General features: G+C 41.0%; 1 protein-coding gene across 2 annotated transcripts in view; it reads left to right on the forward strand.

Moving 5' to 3' along the window:
* The window catches only part of SUSD4 (sushi domain containing 4), a 197,666-nt gene that overhangs the window by 155,919 nt on the left and 22,419 nt on the right, over positions 1–19,328 (forward strand). The gene's annotated exons all lie outside the window — the stretch shown is intronic.

A 19,328-nucleotide genomic window follows, 5' to 3' on the forward strand; every position in this document is an offset into this window, starting at 1 on the left:
TGGGAATGCTGCTGGGGCTGCAGCTACCCGTTCCAATTGGTCCACATTAGAGCCAAGGCCTAATGTGTTAGACTGACTGCTCTGCAAACTTCAATTGATTTCAATGGGCTTTTACACAGAGAGCCAAGCTACAAGTCAGGCAGGATATCTACATCTCCCATCAAAACTTGAGGGAAACTGACATGTGTCCAACTTGTGTCAGGCATCACTTGTAGCTTGGCTCTGAGGCTATTGTTTTTCGGTCACGTTATGAGAAGACAAGACTCACTATAAAAGACAATAATGCTAAGAAAGTCGGAAGGCAGTAGGAAAAGAGGAAGAGTCAAAATGAGATGGCTTGACTCAGTAAAGGAAGCCATGGCCTTTAGTTTGCAAGATCTGAGCAAAACTGTTAATATTAGGGAATGTTAGGGAAGTTTGGGAAGTCATTAATTCATAGGGTTGCCATAAGTCAGAAGTGACTTGATGGCACATGATATACACAGGTAATATTGTGGATGATAGGCAACTGCCTTCAAAGAAAACACACAGGGAATTGTCAAAACTGCTGTAAATCCCATGCTTCAGTAGGATTTTTACTATTCACCTGGCTAGTGGTGCAATTTCACTTTAAGCTTTGAGGGGGGGGGACACAGATCAGGTCTGAAAAAATGTAGAAATATAACACAGAATGCAACAGGTTGACTATAGTATTGATTAGATTATCTGCAAAAACTGACTGAAGAAGTCAAGGCTGATCTGATTGAAGAAATCCAGATTAATATGTGGAACCAGCTTTATGCATAATGTTTCTATTTACTTGTGAGAGCCAGAGATCTCTTCTTCAAACGGAATGTAGTCTGAAGAAGAGAATTCTGACTGTTGAAAGCTTATACCCTAAAAATCTTGTAGATCTCTAAGGTGCCAATGGATTCAAATACTACAATTCTACTGCAGACCAACACAGCTACCCACTTAAATCTATTTACTTGTATCCTTGTTCTTAATGTAGTAAGTAGTTGGTTTGCTATGGAGGATGGATCACACATCTCTTAGAGATGTGCTGAGCCTCAGAGCATGGTGGAACGTGTTGTTGGTTAAGGAATTATGTTAGAATAATGCAAGTAGTTATTGGGTCCACAATACTTTGATTTTCAGTATCTTTGCCTGTCCCTTCCTGCCTTCCCTAATAGTACACAACCCTTCTTTTCCTAGATCTTGAATAACGTTTTCCACCAGTTGCCATTCCTTTCCTAAATTCCTGGATAATTAGACCTTGTGCTGAGGCTCTTTCTTGCAGGATGAACCCTATTCAGACATTATTTTTATTAGTGATGGTGAAATCTGGTATGAGATCTCTCATTCTTTTTATTTTATATATTTATCGTATTTACATCCCATCTTCCTGTCCAATCAGGCCACCAAGGTAGCTCTAGAACTTTCTCCCTGTAATTCTCCTTGGTATTGAGCACACTTTTTTAATGTGTTGCTTTTTTGCTTTGTTGTTTCTATTTTTGTAATTGAAAGCATTGGGCAGGGAATTTAAATGTGCAGTTTGTCAATATCTTATTGCTGACTGCTTGTGGGGAACAGCGGGTTGTCAATCTAATATGTTGTTGTTGGACTTCTGGCTTGGTGTTATGGCGGTCTGATGTGATCCAGGGAGCTGGATCATCCGAGTTGCTGTTTCTTAGGCTGGTGAGGTGCCTCGACCACCCACAGCCCCCTGATTTCAAGGAGAAGTCTGGCAGGAACACTCTGCAGCCCCAAGAGTGAGTGATCTCGGCTGAGGGGGGGGTTCTGAATCAAGGATTCTCCCCCAGCCTTGAGGTCCCCTCGTAGAAGGGCGAGCCTATATCTCTGCAGCAGCTTTGGAGTCAACGAATTGGCATAGGATCGTCGTACCCAAGCTTCAGTTACGAAATTGATCGGAACTTAGCAAAAGAAACAGTGATTACAACCCCAAGGAAAGAAGAGGAGGTAAAGATTGCTATCTCCCCTAACAGGCTTGATTTTTAAACAAAGACCAAAAGATATTAAATGAGACAGAGTTAATTAAAGCGGAAGAGCCAGTAAAGAGTTTGGGAGTGAGAACTGTGAGACTCTTTAACATATAAAGCGTAAAAGATCAAAAAGGAACTTTTTGTTTACATACCTGTGGTTTTGAGAAAGTGACACGGAGGGAAGGAGTGTGGGAAGTGGTGGAAATATCGCGAAAAGGAGTTTGTTTGTTGGAGCAGTGAGCCGCGTATAGAAGGGCAGGAAGTGTGCCAGAGTAGCAGTGGAAGAAAAACAACAAGGAGGCAAGGAAGAGCTGAAGAGGAAGCGGAAATTCACCATTTTGGATAAGGGAATGACTGGAGACTTCACAATAGAGTTCACCATAGAGAAAAGATGCCCGACATTTTGATTGCTGGAAAAGGTACGGATTTTAGTAACTTTTAAACCTGACACGAGCGCAAAAAGTGACAGGTGAAAATGGAGTTGAGAAAGACAGCGGACTCGTGGGCAGGTGCTAAGGCAAGCCCAACGATGTCAAAGAAGGATAAAGATTGGCAGATGGCGATTGAGAATTTGGATAAATAAGTGACAGAGGGCAATAAAGAATTAAATGAGACTATACAAAAGACACAGGAAATGTTGCAGGAGTCACAGAAAAATTTACAAGAGTCACAGCAGAATTTATTAAAAGATATTAAAGAGGCAATAAAGTCAGAAGTTGCAGAGTTGGTGAAAAATATTGATGAAATTAAAAAAGAGCTTCAGTCTACCCAACAGAAAGTGCAAGAGGTGGAGATGAAAATGGAGAATTTGGCCACTAACCTAAAAGCGGAGACATCAGTGTTAAGTGACAGGATGGCTGTTACAGAGTGTAAAGCTACTGAAAAACAACTGCAATTTAGAGGCGTTCCGGAGACAATGGCACAACCAACCCTGAAGCAAATTACTGAAATAGTAGCAGATTTTTTAAATATAGAGAAAGAAGAGGTGGTAGCCAATCTGGATATAGCATACAGAGTTAATTCAAGATACGCACAACAAAAAGACTTACCAAGAGATATTATTGTCCAATTAACCACAAAGAGAATGAAAGAACAAATTATTGGAAAGCATTTTGAGACCCCATTGGTACTTGAAGGGAAGCGGGTCAGGATTATGAAAGAGTTATCGAGGAAAATTTTGCAAGAGAGAAAGAAATACGGAGATTTGACACAGAAGTTGAAAACTTTGAATATAAGATACAGATGGGAGATACCTGAAGGTCTGAGCTTCAAATTTCAAACGTTAAGGAGAGTGGTTAAATCAAGGCATGACATGGAGGTTTTCATGTTAGAGAATGAGAAAGACTTACCTGACACAAGTAGGCTTTAAATATGGAGTACAAATTAATATCATGGAATGTAAATGGACTTAATTCATCGTCAAAGCGTAAGGCATTATTTCATTGGTTGGCCAAACAAAAATGTAATGTAATTTGTCTACAAGAGACCCACATAAAAGATCAAGATACTAAATATTTGAAAAATAAGAAATTGGGACAAGAATTTGTGGTGGCAGCAAAGCAGAAAAAGAGAGGAGTTGCAATTTATATAAAAGAAGAGCTACAACCAAAGATGATTGTGAGTGACAGTAATGGCAGATATTTGGCTGTGGAGTTTAACTGTAATACCCAAAAGGCATTAATTTTGGGAATTTACGCTCCGAATGGAGCAAAAGAACAATTTTTCAATGAAGTTATGGCCCAACTGGGTCAAATGACATATGATCAAGTGATTGTGGCAGGAGATTTTAATGGAGTGGTGGATTTGCAATTGGACAAAAAAACTAGTGTGAGTAAAAATAAAACAGGGAAACTGCCAAAGGTATTTTTGAGCTTCAAAAGCAGGAAAGCCTTGAGGATATTTGGAGGAAATATAATTCAAAGATCAGACAATATACGTATTTCTCGGCTAGTCATTAATCGTTATCAAGAATAGATATGATTTGGTCATCTAAGGAATTAGCGGTTTGGACAAAGGAGATTCATATCATGCCAAAAGTTAGTTCAGACCACAATCCTATTTTTTGGAGATTTGGAATGAGACGTAAAAAGCTGAGATGGAGAATAAATGAAGATCTTTTATGCAATCAAGTAAATTTGGATGTCCTGGAGAAAGAAACAAAGTGTTTTATTCAACATAATGTGGACCAAGGGGTGTCAATTCAAAAAGTTTGGGATGCCTATAAAGCGGTCATTCGAGGAGTTTTGATGGATTTAAATGCCAGAGATCAGAAAAGCAAAGAAATGAAATTGAAAGAAATACAAAAAACAATAAAGCAAAAAGAGCAACAACTAAAGAAAAGATCGGGTAAGAAGAAACTTCAACTTGAGATTAGAATTTTACAGGAGCAGATAAGAGCAATGGAAAATAAAGAAATGGAATGGGAATTGAAAAGACTGAAGCAAAAATCGTTTGAAGGAGCCAACAAACCTGGGAAATACTTAGCATGGCAAATGAAAAAAAAGAGACAGAAGAAATTAATAAGTAAAATTATGGAAGATGGCAAGGAGTTGTTTGATCAAGATGCAATTGGGAGAGCATTCTATAAATACTATGCAAAATTGTACCAGAAAAAACCTATTGATATTAGACTAATTGATGAGTACTTTCGAAAGATAACCTTACCAACGTTACCTGATAAATTGAAAGATAGATTGAACGCCAAAATTAAAATAACAGAAATAATGGAAGCGATACAGGCAACAAAAATGGGTAAGGCACCTGGACCAGATGGAATATTGGCTAAATTCTATAAAGTAATGGCTGATGAATTGATACAATTGTTGCAGAGAGTAATGAATGGAATACTAGAAGGAGAGGGAGTACCGGAAACATGGAATGAGGCAAACATTACATTGATACCAAAAGAAACCCAAGATTTAATGAATGTTAAAAATTATAGACCGATATCTCTAACAAACAATGACTACAAGATATTTGCTAAAGTATTGGCAGAAAGACTTAAAACTTGGTTGACAGAGTTTATTGCAGAAGAACAGGCAGGTTTTTTGCCGGAGAGACAGATAAAAGACAATTTAAGAGTAGTACTGAATGCCATTGAATATTATGATAAACATCCGGGGAAGGAGGTTGGCTTTTTTTTTGTTGACGCAGAAAAGGCTTTTGACAATTTAAATTGGGACTTTTTGTTTGCTTCAATGGAAAAGATGCAGATGGGTAAGATGTTTATCCAAGCAGTAAAGGCAATATATAAAGACCAATGCGCAGCTATTGTGGTAAATAGTGACTTAACAAAAAAACTGGAAATAAGGAAGGGGACGAGACAAGGGTATCCACTCTCTCCAATGTTATTTGTGATGGTATTAGAAATTCTACTTAGACAGATACGTGAAGACGATATGATAAGAGGACTGAAAATAAAAGGTCATTCCTATAAAGTGAGAGCCTTTGCTGATGATGTGATGGTAATAGTTGAAGATCCAATTCAAAATATGCCAAGATTAATGGGAAAAATAAAAGAATCTGGTGACCTTGCAGGATTTTATATTAATTAATAAGAATAAATCAAATCTACTATGTAAAAATATGACTTATCATTTCAGTATGGTTGGTTTCAGTATAGACAAATTAAAGACTTATATGATGCAGATCGTAGGAAAGTAGGATTTAGGGTTAAAAATTCAGAGTTAGAGGAGTGTTTACTTCAAGAAGGGAAAAAGTTGATATCTAAAATATATAAGATTTTGTTGAGATGGTATACAGAAGATGAGGTGGTTAAAGTTCAAATGGTTAAATGGGCAATAAATTGTAATAAAGATATTATGATGGAAGCTTGGGAACGATTGTGGAAAAATACAGTAAAAATTTCAATATGTACCACTATAAAAGAAAATGTTTATAAAATGATTTACAGAAGATTATCTTATACCAAAAAAGCTAGCTAATGGTAATAGCCAAATGTCAGATAAATGCTGGAAATGTAAGAAACATGAAGGTTCCTTCTATCATATGTGGTGGATGTGTGAAAAGGCAAAGCAGTTTTGGGGGAATATTGTGGATGTTATGTCAGATATTTTGCAGGAAAATGTTGTTAAAAACCCAGAACTGTTACTGTTATGTATGAACTTAGAAGAATTTGATAGTATGGACAGAACAATGGTGTTTTATATGGTGACAGCAGCTAGGATGTTATATGCACAACTTTGGAAGACACAAGAGATACCATCGGTGGAAGATTGGATCCAGAAGTTATTGAACATGGCAGAAATGGACAAATTAACAAGGAAACTTAAAGAACAAGATATAGAAGAATTTATTATGAACTGGGAGAAACTTAAGAACTATATGGAAAGAAAGGGGGACATGAAGGGGAAAATCTGGTCTTTGGATAACTTGTAAAGGAGGAAGGTAGTTCTTTGCCGGTAGTTGAAATATTTAAACAATAGATAATGATAGATAAGGGATTTTTATTGTTAAATATAGTTTAATAGAAGAGATAGCAGATAGACTGCAATTTAAATAGGGGGGGTTGGAAAACTGTTGGAAGTCTATTAACCGAACTGGAACCAAAATGAGATGGAGATGTTAATTGAATGTTATGAGTGATATATGTTAACCCATCCAATAAAAATTATTATTATTATTATTATTAATATGTTGTTGTTGTTTAGATTGATAACCTGCTCTCCCCACAAGCTGTCAACAACAACAACAACAATAATAATAATTTCCTCTGAGCACTTAAAATGTATCTCAGAACATTTGTGACACCATAGTGGCACAGAATATAACTGTGGAAACAGGCAGCAGCCACTTATAAGCAATATATATGAATGATTCTTGCCATGTAATCTTGGAGAGGGCTAAACTTGGCTAAACTTTGAAAGCCAGAATGAGGAATAGAAATGGTCCATTATCTTCTTGATGCCTCTTTCTGGAAGGGAGGATTCCCTTTGATAGAGTAGGCACAGTCTGTACTGAGTAACACTCTGTAGTTTCCAGAGTATTTTGAACTGTAGTTTTTCCAGTGTGGTGTAATACAGCAACTAATCTCTGTTTGAGAGAAATGCCATAGCTTTTTATTTAAAGCTTTTAAAGTCCCTTTGCAGAATGATAAACCTTGAGAAAAGAAAAGGGACATATGGTCTACGAAGCAAAGGCTCTTTTATATTTCCACCCCTGATAAAATGAAGAGATTATCTGGTTCCAAACCAGTGCAAACTGATGTCTTCCGAACTTGCATTGCTTTTCCCACTGTATTCTGCTTTCCATGTGCATATGAGGAAGGCTTTTAGCTCACAGCCCATTTTCTTTTAATTTGTTTCCTGGACCAATGCATTCAAGGCTTTGAAGCCTTAAATTTCTCGGGCAGCTTGGGCCCTGAATACCTAAGGGATCATCTCCATCAATGTTGTCTGACCAGAAACTTGAGAACTACAAAGAGAGCCTTCCTTAGAGATCCAGACTTCTCTGAGGCTCAGCTGACTAAGACCTGAGGTATGGGTAGGGTTGGCAGGAACCTGGAGTCCCTTGACAGGGGATCCCCAGGTTCCTGTAGCCTCCCAGTGGGGGGTTGGGAGCTAGCACTTACCCCGGCTTCCTTTCTCTGTGCACGCACAGAGCTCACGCACACTCCCAGCTCATGTGATGAAGTCACTTCTGTGAGTGACATCATCATGTGGGATCAAAGGGCGCCCCCGGGTCAAAGGGGGCCCTTGTTGCTGCTGCCATTGGCTCTCACTGCGAGTGCGGCCACCACCACTCGCTCGTTTGCACTCATTTGATGTAAATGGCAGTGAAAGGCGACGGCGGCACCAAGAGCCGGCGGCAGTGGTAGCGGTGAGAGCGAGCGGCTGCACTTGCAGTGAGAGCCTGTTCTTGCTGCTGCTGCTGCCACCACCTGCTCTCATGGCACAGGAGTGCACCCCCTGCCTGGGGGTGAGCCGTGCCACCCAGGGAGGGGGCTCCCCAGGGAGTGCGCCCCCCCAGCCACGTAAGTGAGAGGCGGTGGCGGCAAGACCAAGAGCCAGCAGCAGCAGTGGTGGTGAGAGTGAGCGGCTGCACTCTCAGCAAGAGCCTGTTCTTGCTGCTGCTGCTGCTGCTGCTGCTGCCACCTGCTCTTGTGGCACGGGAGCGTGCCTCCTGCCTGGGAGCGTGCCGCGCCGCCCGGGGAGGGGGCTGCCCAGGGAGCATGCCCCCCCACCAGCCACATAAGTGGGCGCAGGGGGGAAAGGGTGGGATGTGGGGATCTCCCATCCCCGGCGGGGGAATGGCAACCCTAGGTATGGACCTTCTTTGCTACTGCTCCCCACAATCTGGAATGTCCTCCCCCATAAGTGGAGAGTAGCCATGTCCCTAAAGGCATTTTAGATGTGTTTAAAGACCAAGCCTTTGATTTAAACTCAAGGTTTTTTTATATGGTGATTTAGATTTTGTGGTGGCATATTTGGGAAAGTAACTTCACTCCTGGATATTTAAATTTTTAAATTCTTTTTATGTTCTTCTGTCATTTGTAGTGTTTTATCTTATATTGTAAACCACTTGAGGATCTATTTTGTTAGTTAATAAAAGTTCTAAATAAAAAATGTGCTCTGTTGTTTCCTAGATGTTTTTCTCAAGAAGGAAATAGTTTCTTTATACTGGGTGATAGATTATACAAGAGTTGTACTAAGTAGTACTCTGTAACCCAAGGTATAATTTAATCAGCCTGAAATTTGAGCTGGATATGCAGGAGACTACATGAGGAGTGAAGTATCATGTAGTTGCCTTGTGATTTCAGGTGCCCAGTTTCGTCACAGTAGTTCTAGTTCCTGAATGGTGCACATAAAGTAGTATGGTTGGAGTTGGCATTAAGGGTTCAGTGGTTTCAATGTTTTCTCTCTGACTAAACACAAAGAGCCTCCGCCAAAGATACAGAAGGGATTTGTCTTGTGGAGTGCTACAGCATTGTGTTCTCTCACCCATGCTCCTTAAAATGAGGCCTCTGAATGAGAGCTTGTGTAGTCTGGTCCATTTGCTGTAACTGGGTTAATAATTTCCTGTTTTCTTGTCTTATTTACTCCACAACTTCTTGAGTCTTCTATGAGTTTGTTGCAGTTGGATTAATGCATTTTTGTTTTCTTGTTTTAGTTCTGTGAACGAAATTTTGGAAGGGATGATATTATGATATTCAGATATTATGTCAGGGAGTGGGCCCTGATCTGAGGATCTTGTGCGCACTGGAGGACCTCCAGTGACATCACTTCTGATGCAGAAATGAAAGCGACGGTGTATTTTGGGAGGCAAATCAGCCAAAACAGTATTTTTTGTTATGTTTGGGGCCAATTTGGCTTAGATGAGACTCTGTAGCTTCAGTTTTTACACCAGAAGTGATATTTTCAGAGACTCCAGAGCACACATGTGTGCCATTTCACCATGTGTTCTGGGGCTCCTGGCCTGCCTCCCCCCTCCTTTCTCTCCAGAAAGGTGAGCAGGGATGGGGGGGCAAAATGTGAGGTGGGGGATCCTCCACCAGGGAGCTGGCTTCTCTTTTATACAGCTCCTGAATATGTTGTAACTGTCTGTAATAGATAAACTCTTGACCTCTTGATGTAAAAATAGCCATAAAAACTGAATATTGCTGTTACACTAGTCAGTCTATTCCAAATATACAAAACCCTAAATATTATAAAATGTCCATGTGTGTAGTTTGCCTGACTCTTTGTTCCTCATATGTATTTCTTTAATATACAGTCTTAGATTCCCTAGAGTATTTTGGTCACAGTATGCTTAACCTAATATGATATGCACTTTCGTAAGCAGCATACATTTTTAAAATTCAGAGTACATTTACAGAATATGACGCTCGGAGAAAGTGTTTTCTCTGCTAGCATTCTATTGGGTTTCAATTTTGGATCTGTGGAAATCTGTCTGTGCAGACAGAACATTTCTACCTATGGTGAGTGACTTTCTTATATGCCCCTTCCTGATGCAGACTAAAGTGGCTGCCACTGCCACCTGAGTCAGGAGTAGACATGGGCACGAACAGCATTATGAACGGAAAAAACCCACGAAGAGCCTATTTGTCTGTTCATGAACAAGTCGTTCATGAGGCTTCATTCTAAATGAACAAGTGGTCATTGCAAGCCTCGTTCATTGCCTTTGTCAGCCATTCATCAAGCCAGACAGTCTGGGTCCTTTCAATTAATTCCCCTGGCAACGGAAGGGACTGAACTCTGTCTGAACTCCTTCTGGCTTTCCTTCTGGCTTTAACCCTTCAAAGTACTTCCTGCAGAGAGTCCTGTTTTTGCCACTGTGAAGAGAAAATGATAGCAAAGGGCCGGGGGGGACACATGGATCATGCCTTTCCCAGGGTGCAATCTCTCTGAAACTTGGGGGGGGGTCTTCAGAGGACAGTGAGCACTATGTCCCCTGCAAATTTGGTGGGTACTGGACATTGGGAAGGTCAGTTTGTAGGGTGTTTAAAGGGCCCTACCCCTTGCACGTGGCAGGAAAGGGCCCTTTAAAGTATCAGCTGGCAGGCGACGGGGGAATTCCCCCTGCTACCTGCCAGCTGGTAGTTTAAAGGGATCTTTAAGGGGCCACGAACAACTAACATGTTTGTGAACAGGGTCATGTTCATTACTGTTCGTTGTTTGTTGTTCGTGGATGGCAATGAACAACTAACAGCTTGTTCGTGGGTTTTTTTCCGTTCGTGCCCATGTCTAGTCAGGAGCAGCATTTTGAGGAGCATTTTGAGCTGCAGTGGGAGGAGGGACTCAAGAAAGCACACCTTACATAGCAGAAATGGTTTTGTCCATGAAATACAGTGGATCCAAGCCTCTGTCTACTGAATGTTTTTTTAAATTGCTATAAAGCCATTTTCTAGATGCCTGTGTTGTGGTGTCTTCTACTTCCAAATTACTGGTTTTGAATCCTAATATTATTAATATATAGGCAGGGCCGGTGCCAGCGTTTCTGACGCCTGAGGCAGCTTCAGGCACGCGCACCCAGACTGCGTGATGACATCACTGCAGGTGACATCATCATGCGGGGCAGGGGCGGCACATGGGTGGCCTCCCAGCCCTCCCGTTCAGTTGCCTCATGCCGCCCTGGCCGCCTGCTGCGCCTGGCCCACAGCTGTGTGCTGGCGGGGGTGACGGCCACATAGAGCAACTGAGCGGGAGGGCTGGGAGGCTGCCCGCTCAGCTGCCCCATGCTGCCACCACCAGCATGCACTTCTGGCTGGGTGCAGCAGCTGCGGGCCAGGCATGGCAGGCAGCCAGGGCAGTGCGCATGCATCCTCCCTCTGGCTCAGTTGCTCTGCACACCGCCCCAGCTGCCTACCACACCTGGGCTGTAACTGTGTGCTGCCAGCAGTGGCGGCAGCAGCAGCAGCACAGGGCTCCTTGCCTGGCGCAGCAGCATGGGGCAATTGAGCTTCTTGGCATGTGCCCCCACCCCCGCACCCCCTCTGGCGCCCCCTCCGGTGCCTTAGCGCTCAAGGTGGCTGCCAGCCCAGCCTCAATGGGCACACCGGCTCTGTACATAGGATTTTCTGAATAGGAGAGAAGCGGTGAGTGACATTTACAGTAGACTTGAAATTTTGCTTCTTAAAGCAATTCTTATCTGTGATGGAAATCTTTTCATGTTTCTTGCTGTTGGATCAGTGTTCTGTATTGACAGATTTCTAGCAGTCCATTACCTGTCTTGCTGTGATAAACCCCTAAATGCAAAGGTGTTTAGATAGAAAAGCAGAGGAATATCTAGAGACATCAGGTAATACTCTCTCCTAATCAGTTAAAATTATTCTTGTCAGAGATTTGCTCATTAACATAGATGAGTTTAGTGCATGTAGGCTGTTTCCTTGTGATTTCATCCCATTTAGAGGAGTATGCTTTTAAGCCAAACAAGGCAAGCATTTCAGACCTTTTGCTGACTTCCTAATGAATCATTTGGCTTCCCCCTGAGTCTAGTCCAGCTAGTAAAAGATGCAGAATATTGCTTTCTGTATGAATTACGTGCTCTAGTTTCAAATTATTATAATTTATAAAGCCTCTCCTAGTGAAAATGCAAACAAAGCCATGTCTCTAGGGCATGTGGAATAGACAGAGTTGCACATTATAATCAGCTTCTCTTGAAGCTTCATTTAATGTCTTTTGCTTTCTTCCAACAAAAAATTACTTTTGAAATACATTATTCATGTTACTAGATGCATATGGAGAAGTTACTGAATTGTGATTTCTGTAGCAAATCTGCTGTTGTGCACTGGTGCGTGCATTATTTATATTAGGGCAATAGGTCTACACTGCATAATAGAGGCATGAAATCAACACAGCAGCCTAAAGAGGGGAGTATGAACTGCTTTGCTCCTTTCTCAGAAGTGAATGATCCTGACGCTTTTAGCTATCCCAAATCTTTATTCCTCCAGTGTACTCAGGCACCAAAAACTGTTTAATAATACATATTTTTTGCAAGTTCATCTATTAAAATTAAAATGCTAGTAATAGAGAATCAGCACTGAAGCCTAGTTAAATGGAGTTACTTTGGCTTGGTGCAGCAGGCTCTTCAACTTGCTTCACTCACTTGAACAGGAGATGCTCCAGACCATCTTTTTGTCTCTTAATACTTTGCTTTTAATTATGAACCTCTGATTATGATTGATACAATGTGTAATATCAGAAGCTACCAGTATTTAATTTCTAGCAGGCAGTGCCAGGACTTGATTTGTCCCTTGTCTGATGATGAGTGGAGTTCTGGCAACATAAAATACATTCAGGGCTAAAGTAGGACTAACAAAATCCTACTAGAATCATGTTCTACATTACAGAAGCCCTTAACTGAACAGTTATCACACAGTTATTTTATCATTGGGGTAGTGGCCGCACCTCAATGGTAGAGCATATGCTTTGCATACCAAAGGTCCCAGGTTCTCCGCCATTTCCACTTAAAAAATAAGGAACAGTTAGCATACTATGTGAAAGGCTTCTGTTTATAACCTTGGAGACCCCCTGCCAGTCAAAGTAAATTCCTAGTTCTCAGCCTTAAGCTGGAGCATCATTAGGGAGCACAAGATAACTCTGGGTAATTGGTCCCAGCATTGGCTGTCAGCCAGGTGGTTCTCAAGTAGCTTTCTGCAGCCCCACCCACATTGGCCAGCAGAATCGCTGGGGGGGGCGGGGCGTGAGGTCAGTGGACTTGAGGGCTGCAGCTCATGTTTAAAAGGAAGAGCTATTGGTCTGCTGAGCGTTCAGAACCTTTTCCAACAAAAACTCGCCCTCCCAACCCCATATTTTGGAATGTTTGTTTCTGTTGTTGCAAACATCCCTTGTTATGTCAGCAATGGATCACTGGTTAACAGGGCTGAAAAGGAATTTTACCTAAGGTTCTCATTGTCTAATAGACCCTGGGGATTTTGCCTTCCTTGTAGCAAAAAGTATATGCTATGAGTGTTTAATAGTATTGTTTAAAAAAGAGCATAACCATCTCAAGTGGCTACTGGTGTTTAGGCAGCATAGTGGGGAACATACTGCAAGGTAGACTCCCTGCATGACCCTAAAGGGCAGGGGTCCCCTTAAGGGGCTTTGGGAACAAGATACATGACAGCCAATCTCAAGGCTAATGGCATTCTCCTGGAGGAAGGTGATACTACTACTACTACTACTACTACTACTACTACTACTACAACTAGTAGTAGTAGTAGTAGTAGTAGTAGTAGTAAAAATATTGACAAAATAGAACTTGAAAATGGCAACATTATGAAATCATTATCAAACAATGAAAATTATAAATATCTTGGAATATTTGAATTAGATAACATCCTGCATGTGAAAGTAAAAGAACTGACTCAGAAAGAATATATCAAGAGAGTACAAAAAATTCTGAAGTAAAAATTAAATGGTGGAAATACAATCAAGGCCATAAATACATGGGCAATTCCAGTGATCAGATATCCAGCTGGAATAATAGATTGGACACATAGCAATTTAGAAAAATTGGATCGAAAAACATGAAAACTAATGAACCCAAAAAGTGATGTTGATAGGCTATATATACCACGAAAAATTGGTGTAGGAGGACAGTTACAAGTACATCAGGTAATGGAAGAAGAAAAGAGAGGCCTGAATGATTACATCAGTAGCAGTACAGAAAAATTACTCCAGGCTGTGAAAATAGAGAACATATTAAAAACAACCGAAACAAAGTCTGAATACAAGAAAAAACAGTCTGAGAATAGATTAAATGGCTGGAAGAACAAACCCTTACATGGGCATCACCTAAAAAATATTGAAGGAAAAAGTGACAACAGCCTAACTTGAGTGTGGTTGAAGATGGGTACAATCAAGAAAGAAACTGGAGGTCTGATCTTCGCAGCACAAGAACGAGCATTACAAATGAATGTTATGAAAGCCAAAATTCAGAAAATCAGTAAAAATCCAAAATGTCCACTTTGCCAGGAAAAAGATGAAATTGTATCCCACCTTATCTCTGAATGCAGCAAAATTGCACAGACGGACTGCAAATTTAGACTTGATAGGGTTGCAAAGCTGATTCATTGACCATTGTGTAAAAAGTATAACTTGCCAGTATCAAAGAATTCATGGGAACATCAGAAGGAAAAGATGCTAGAAAATGAACAAGTCAAGATCTTGTGGGATTTCAGAATTCAAACTGATCGGCACCTTGAACATAATACACCAGACATAACAGTCGTGGAAAATCAGAAAGTCTGGATAATTGACATTGCAATTCCTGGGGATGCCAGAGTTGAAGAAAAAGAACAAGGAAAAATGATTAAATATAGAGCTCTGGCAATAGAAACCACACAACTACGGAGGAAGAATGCAACAGTAGTCCCCACTGTCATCAGGGCACTTGGAACCATCTCAAAAAACTTTGCAATTCATGTGAGAAAATGCAGCGTTCTGACATAACACCTACAGAACTGCAAAAGATGACACTACTTGGAACAGCATACATATTACACTGATATCAGGTTGATTCTTAGGTCTCCGGTGGAAACTTGTATCAGCTTAGCAAGGCCAATCAATAATAACATGTGACCTCTGCTTATTGTTGATTGTGTTTCAGATAATTCTAATAATAATAATTGTTAAAGATTATGTATTTTATATATTTAGTTTAGCAACTTATAAGAAGTAACATAGAAGAGCATTTTAGTCAGAAGCGTTTAAACCCTCACAAACGTGCATTAATTAATCCTCAGACAAAATTCATAGAAAGATAGAACTTACAGTTTATTGTAGCAGATTTCTTCCATAGCAATATCTTCTGGTAATAAGAAGGGAAAGATCCTAATATAAAGAGTTACATTCCCTAGTCTATGCCATGGCCTGAAACTAGGCAGCGAGGCTGGAAATGGGTTTGTGGACAAAGAGAAGGGCTCCATAAGGAGCATGGTGGCTTTACATCTTTTCTCTTGGGAGAGCATGAGGGAACTCCCAAGAGGCACAGAGGCAAGAGAGGAGGAGTCAGTAGGCGTTCCCACCTTAGACAAGAGAATGGCAGATTGCTAGACTTATACATTTATTCAAAGAGACATGCAGCACCCCCCAGTGTCCAAAGGCAGGCTGAGTCGCCTATTCCAACACTCCCTCTCGACTCGGAATGCTGTCAGCATTCACAACGTTCAGGTCACTTCGTAGACCTTGGTACTTGTCTCTGGGAAGCAGCTTGGTAAAGATGTCCGCTGTCATTTCTTCAGTGGGACAGTAGTGCAGGTTCACAGTTCCTTGTGCTTGAAGTTCCTTCACAAACTGCTGTCGCGTCCCAATATGTCTTGTGCGTGGCGTATTTCCTTCTAAAAGAGAAAGAGCTATACAACTCTGGTTATCTTCTAGCATGTTAACTGGTAAAGGTTCTGTAATGCCCAAATCTTTAAGTAACATTAAAAGCATTTGTAAATCTTTGCATGCTTCTGAAGCTGACACAAGTTCTGCTTCAGTGGATGAAAGGGCCACAGTTTCTTGTTTACGACTGGCCCAAGTTACAGGTCCATCCCCATAGAAAAACACATAACCAGTAGTGGATTTCCAGTCTGAATTATCTTTAGCCCAATCTGCATCAGCATATCCCAATAGTGTGGGATTTTTACTAGCTGGCAGCCTTAGTTTAGAATCTGCAGTACCCTTTAAATATCTCATTACTCTTTTTACTCCAGTCCAATCATTCACAGTGGGTTTACTTACACTCCTGGATAGAATACCTACAGCTGTTGCAATGTCAGGTCTTGTTGTCATTGCTAGGTAAAGAAGCTTGCCTATGGCAGTTCTGTACCCGTTGTTCTCTGGTAGAGGCTCATTTGGTTCCTTTCAGAAAACCTACTTCCATTGGTGTAGGCATTGGATTGGCATTTTCTAGTCCAAAACTTTCCAGTAATTCTAGTATCTTTTGTCTTTGGCTGAGAAGGTAACTGCCATCTGGTTCTCTCTCGATCTGGATCCCCAAATAAAAATTAGCATTGCCCAAGCATTTCACCTCGACTTCCTTGTTTAGATGAGATATAATTTCAGCACAATCACTTGAATTTTCATGACAAAGGATAAGATCATCAACATAAGACAAAATAAAAGTCCATCTCTCATTCTTGTATCTACTGTAAAGACAGAGGTCAGCTTTGCCTCGTTTAAAATCTAGATCAAGTAACATTTTGGTCAGTTTATCATTCCAAGATTTGGAATCTTGGCAGCTTGCTTAAGACCATAAAGTCCTTTCTGAAGTTTGCATACTAAGTGTTTATTCTGTTCATCTATGAACCCTGGAGGTTGACTCATATACAATTCTTCCTCAATTTCACCATGTAAAAATGCAGTCTTTATATCCAGGTGTTCTGTTTGCATGTTTCTAGAAGCTGCTATGCTTAAAAGCATCCTGATTGTGGAATATTTTACAACTGGTGCAAAACTTTGATCATAATCAGTTCCATAAATCTGAGAATATCCTTTGGCTACTAATCTAGCTTTGTATCTCTCAACTGCACCATTCTCGTTTTTCTTAGCTTTAAAAACCCATTTACATCTAATAACATTCTTACCCTTAGGTAGTTTTGTGAGAGTCCATGTTTTGTTCTTGTGTAGAGCATCTATTTCCTCTTGTGCTGCTTCCTTCCATTTCTTTGCTTCTGGTTCAGGCATTTGTTGAACTTCGGCCCATGAAGTTGGTTCTTGTGGTGGCGATGACCTTGCAAGATAGGTCAGTCTCTCAGCTGGAACTCCTCTGTTGATGCGCTGAGAGCGCCTAAGGTCCTGAGTCACCTCTGCCTCCGCAGCGGGCTCTGGCTCCTCAGGCACATCTACTAGCCTGGGAATTTCTGCCTTTATTCTCTCACCTGGTCGGGCTTCTGGTTGCATCTGCTCAGTGGCTGCACCCATTGCCTCATCACCGGGTTGGATATCTGGTCACATCTGCGTAGCGATGCCATCTGGCCGATACAGCAGCAGCTGGCTGTCATCATCCTCTTCCTCTGAAGGGTCACGTGTAGCAGCATTCTGGTTGCTCCTCTGTCGCTCATCAAATTGCACAACTCTGCTTATAGTAACACTGTTAGTTTCTGGGTTAAAAATCCTGTATCCCTTACATCCTGGAGCATATGCTACAAAGATGCCTTCTAAGGCTCTGGGTTCTAGTTTGGATCTCTTTTCCTCTGGTATGTGTGCATATGCTTTGCATCCAAATACTCTAAGATGTTCTATGTTTGGTTTCCTATTATGCCATAACTCATAAGGAGTTTTGTTTGTAACTTTAGTAGGCAATCTGTTTTGTAAGTAGATTGCAGTCATGGCCACTTCTCCCCAGTGTCTGTAGGGAAGTCCTGAATCTATTAACATACTTCTGACCATATTCATGACAGAACAATTTTTACGCTCTGCCACCCCATTCTGTTCGGGGTTATAGGGAACAGTGAATCTATGTTGAATTCCATTTTCCCTGAGAAATCTCTGTGTGGCATGAGAAACGTACTCACCGCCATTGTCACTTTGGAAGGCTTGAGGTTTCCTGTTGAACTTGTTAGACAGCATGGAAACATAATCACGCAGTTTCTGCTCAGTCTGCGATTTTTCTTTCAGCAAATAGCACGCTGTATATCTTGAGAAGTCATCAACGAAAGATAATATATAAAGGTTATTTCCTGTTGATGCTGGTTTAATAGGACCACATAAATCAGTATGGATTAGTTCAATTGGTTGCCTTGAGCACTTTTGGCTTTGTTTGGGAACTGAAGGTCGAGTTGCCTTTCCCTTTATACAACAAACACATAATTCATCATCTTTGCCACATGCACTTATATTAATACCTGTTACCAAGTCCTTAGACTGCAGCTCCTTTATGGCTTGCATATCGCGATGTGCAAATCTTCTATGCCAAAGTTCAATTGGTTCTCCTTTTGTGGTAGCTGTTGTTGCCTTGTAGGCCTTTTCTCCTTGGCAGTCCAGTTCAAAGACTCCATTTCTGAGACTACCTGTGGAATATATCTCTACTTCGCGAGAAACTGTACATTTGTTATTCTCAAAGTGTATAGAAAATCCTTTTTGTGATAGTACAGGTACGCTTAGTAGGTTTGCCTTTAAATCAGGAATGTATAAAACTTCTTCTACTTTAATTATCTTTTTAGAGAGATCATTATTGCAATGAAGCATAATTGAGCCTTGGCCATCAATATTCACACGTCTCGTTAGCCACTGTAACCTTTTTGGATGCACTGGTATCCAATTCATAAAACAGATTAATATCTGATGCCATATGGCAGCTGGCTCCACTGTCCAATACCCAGCACTGTGGGCTATCATTGATTCAAGCCATATGAGACACATGATAATTACTATCAGCCCGTGTTTGAGGAAAATCTCTGAAATTACTAGCTCTTGCTTTAGAAAAATCTTCTCTGTTTCTCTCTGCCAGTGCCTTCCTGCCTGCAGCAGTATAATTGTTTCTGCCCTTGTGGCTGTAACTTCTGTTGCTAAAACACTCCCTCTGGAGGTGACCGGGCTTATTGCATTTGTGGCAGAAGGGAGGAGTTTACCTTTCTCTAGGATTGGCTCTTTGCCTGTAATCAATTTGCCTAGGTCCTGCCCCTCTGGGTCTGGCCTCTCTGACCATGAAACATGAGTCAGTCTTGCATTTCTTTTCTTGAGGATAAGATCTTTGTTCATCATACTGTGATCTTATCTGATCTAGCACTTCCTCCAATGTAGCCCCTTTTTCAGTAAGAGACTTTGCTAAACTGGAATAACTCTTTGGTAGTGAGCTTAAAACTAGAGCAATTTTCAAATCTTCATCTAGAATCTGACCAACAGTAGCTAGTTTATCTATTTGATTCAACAAAGATTCAATATGAGCATTCACATCTCC

This window comes from Eublepharis macularius, chromosome 1 (assembly GCF_028583425.1).
Source record: "Eublepharis macularius isolate TG4126 chromosome 1, MPM_Emac_v1.0, whole genome shotgun sequence".
Classification (NCBI taxonomy): Eukaryota; Metazoa; Chordata; class Lepidosauria; order Squamata; family Eublepharidae; genus Eublepharis; species Eublepharis macularius.